Source organism: Cibotium barometz, chromosome 31, assembly GCF_041138505.1.
Source record: "Cibotium barometz isolate CiBa-2024 chromosome 31, ASM4113850v1, whole genome shotgun sequence".
NCBI classification, from domain to species: domain Eukaryota; kingdom Viridiplantae; phylum Streptophyta; class Polypodiopsida; order Cyatheales; family Cibotiaceae; genus Cibotium; species Cibotium barometz.
In genome coordinates this window covers 16,355,995-16,359,948 of record NC_141076.1, presented here as the reverse complement: position 1 = coordinate 16,359,948, position 3,954 = coordinate 16,355,995, and positions in this window count along the sequence as shown.

Here is a 3,954-nt window from a genome sequence, read left to right as displayed (position 1 = left end):
TCCTTCCCAAAGGTAAAGGCTACAAATTCCACATTTGCAACCACCTTTTGGCATCTCCCTAGACAACAACGTCAACTGATCCTCATCTCTATCCTTCCCAAGGTAAAGGTTGCCAATTCCATCCCCGTAAAACTCCTCTGGATCCTCTCCAACATGTCCATGGAACATTGAATATGTCATCACGAAGGACTGCCATCTATTCTACTCTGAAAACTCTCAGACCTACAAAAACAATGATGTGTCAGGGAGACCTCCCTCTATAGCCCGTGTAACCACACCACCATGAGGAGGGAACAACCAACTATCACCACAACACCATCAGAAAACACCAAAGTAAGCACTAGTCCGCTTAGTTGATGTCCCCCCCCCAATATTTAGCTCTGACACACAGGCAGATACCTGAGCACACTCTAAACTCCTCAAACTGACCAAGATGGCTACTCCAAGTATCCTCCCAGGTCAGCTTTGATTTTCAATGGCCCTGATCTTTCCTTACAAACCTTCATCCATGACAGAAACACTCTCACCACACACATTGGTCAGATGCTAACTGTATTCTGATTCAAGTTCTAGATGTTGATGACCCTAGTTAGAAAATTGTCCCCGCCAAGATTCCTCAGAGTTCCTCCAGTATATACCAACAAACTATAAGAACTTTCTTCTAGACTCTACTAAGCCTGTTTTAGCACTCCCATGTTGCCCTCCTGCTAAGACTAGGAACTAAGAACTCACCTATTTGCTTCAGTTGATTCAATCTTGAGTCCGATTTTAACCCTCTAGTGTTAGCTAGCATCTCCAATTCCTTAAACACTTCAAACCCCACTAAGACTCAACTCCTTACACTCGCTGACAGTCTTCTGACTATGGAATACCTTTCCCTTCAATTTTGCCTGATTGCTGACAAACTGTTAGACCTAACTCAAAATCTCTTCTCTCCAACCCAGAAAAACTAGATCTACCCTTGAATATCCTCTACTGACTCCTACTGGGCCTCACCTGATCCTAGGTGACTCCTTTCTGACCTGACACAGTCCTCGGTTGACACCTAGACCACTAGCAGTGTCCAACCTTTCAGACTGACTTCTGACTGGTTTTGATTATTTGCCCAGACCTCACAAGTGTTCAACAAAACAAAATTAGCTGACCTATCTTGACGCACAGCTGATTCTTGCTATCTCTATGAGAACCTGCTAACTCAAACACAAGCTAACTATTTCAATTCCCCAAGACCAACAATAACAAGAAGAGTTTGCAGCTCTACCCTGCAGACTTCCACTAACAAATTCTACAGAGGATTGTTGAGTAAGGCTCTAAGCTGGTCCAAGTTCCCACAAAGTTTCTGCTTCAGAGGTCCTATAGGGAACCCACCTCTCCTACAAGATCCTTTACTCTCCTACTTATGCAACCTGTGCTCTGGGCAGACTCAAGTCTCCTCAAACAAATCATGCATCGCCTTCTTCTCAAAATAAAACAAACTTCAATAGCTAGATATCTCAAAGTTTCTTCACCCCACAAAACACCTTGGCTCTCTTACGACTCTCTTCTCTGCTGCAACCAGGCTCACACACCATGAAATTCTTCTCTTTAAAGCTTCCCGCCACTATGGACTCCTCTTCGCAATCTCGAGTCTCCTTTACTGCACATGCAAATTCTCTTTCTTCTTTTGATTGGAGTGACAACAACTAGTTCCATTATGGAAGGTGGCAACACAATAGTTATCTCTCTTCGAAAGTTTCTAACCATGCATTGACACTTTATTTCACGTTCTCGGGTTGGAGTGGACACATTTATTGAGCATATTCATTTAGCATGAAAAAACCTATCAACATGAGTATATGATTAGCTCTAATCCATATCTTATTTATTTTCACTAGTGTCAACATTATGCTCTAAGCATGTCTCCTTCCATCTTTCATCCACCATAGCTCTCATCTTACTTAGTTATGCACTCATATTCTCCTCAAATCCACTTGAATTAACATCATGATTGCCCACCAGTCATCCTTTTCTCCCTTATACAATCTATAGACTTTGTGCATATCCACCCTCCCTCTTGTTACATTGGTCCACCTGGTGTAACTTGCATAATCAAGGAGACAACTATGCAGCCTTCTCCAACTTGGAATCCTTGAGAGCCAAATTTGGCTCCATTATTGAGACCTTGAGTGGGAAGATGTCAAAAAAATCCAGGTTTTTGGAAAAGGGTGTGGGTTTGGTTCCAAAGGGCAGGTGGAGGGCATCCGTAATGAGCTTCTTCATAAGCAAGATGGGTCTCCAGGTTCTGTTCAATACTTGTGACCATGCCTCTCTTGGAGCCCTGTTGGTATGATGTTAGAAACTCAGCATAGAGCTTGGTGTTGACCCTGCACTACACTACCTTTACTAGATTATCGAGCCATGTTTGGCCCATATTATCCTTTACCTCAGTGTCATTCACCAACTACATGTATCGGGGTGAATTATACTAAAAGTAAACCTTTTTTGTTGTCCACCGTCTCGGTGTGGCTAAGGATGGGTGCCGTAGCACTAGTCCATGAGTGCTCCTAGATAGCTTGCCTTTTGGTGGGACCAGCTTTGCCTTTTGCTTGGACTGCTTCTTGGGGGTTCTATCATCTCCTCTTCATGAGGAAAGTGGTGACCCCGTGTCTTCATACAAGGGGTCAGAGGGGACATCCTTTCTTGCCATGATACTGAAACATATATTATTTTATCAGTCCACTAGTAGGAGAACCATATTCCCTTGTTAAATTTAACATGTTAGAATTTTTGTATTAGCACATAACTTTGGGGGCAGTGGTAGGGAATGAATTGCAGCTCTCTAGATTTATAGTCATAGCCATGATTCAACAGATTGCAAAATCACAGCCGCACACTTTCATGTTTTTACTCTCTTTTAGCAGTACTAAGTCAATGGATAAGGATCAAGGGTTAATTGGAGTTGTGCATGAAGAGTGAATAGCTAAATCTTCTATGTGTATGCCAAGAAGGAGAAGAAAAGGTGGGACGAGGAGAATCTGTAGTGGTGATTCACGATGGTTTGGATGAAGAAACGATCGATACAGCTACCATTGAGCCAAGCCAAGAAAATTTACTAACAAGGAAAAAAGAAGTGGCGACACAAAAAGAAGTCGACTACCAAAGGGAGTGGCTAAGTAAAAGAGATCAAAATCTTGGAGGTTGCATAAATCCTAGTCTGGGAAATCTAAAAAAGGTTTGAGGAATGGCTATAGGCCAAGTCGGGATATTGAGACAGTCTATCCTAGACAAAATACAAGGGGGGAGAAAAATGGCTAGATGTGCCAAAATTTGTGTCAGAACACAGTGAAGGTGAGACCAACTCAGAAGGAGGAGGAAAGAACGGCTTGTTCTCAAGGATGTTTAAGGAAGGAGGAGGGTATCCTCTATATGACTTAACAAATACGGTCCTAGAATCATATAATAATGATGTTGGTAGAGACCAAATGCCTAGAGATGTGGCAGGGCTAACCGCATTTCTTTCCATAGAGCTCAAAATGCCAATTAGAAATTTGCTGAGAGAAAACCCCCAATTGTGGTCTGATTTAAAAGATTGGGTGGAAAGAATAATGCAAGCAGATTCACTAATGAATGAGGAATTATGTTTGCCTTCTCTTGACGAGGATGTAGACATGGTTAGAGGAAGGGACGACCTACAAACTCATTGTTGGAGGAAGGGATGACCTATGAACTCATTTAAATTATGGTTAATCAGATGGGAAAGTACTATGAGGGCCAAACCAAGACCTGTACCTGTCAATGGAGTCTGAATACCTACACTTGTACTGTGGATGTACCTGGCTACTCAACCACAATCACATACATCAATGGAGCATGCTACACAAGAACCTGTGCCTCAAACCAAATACCTTGCAGATTTGCAAAATAGGTTGCTCGCTGAGCAGGTTGTGTGTGTAGCTGCGACACCGACGGGAGCTA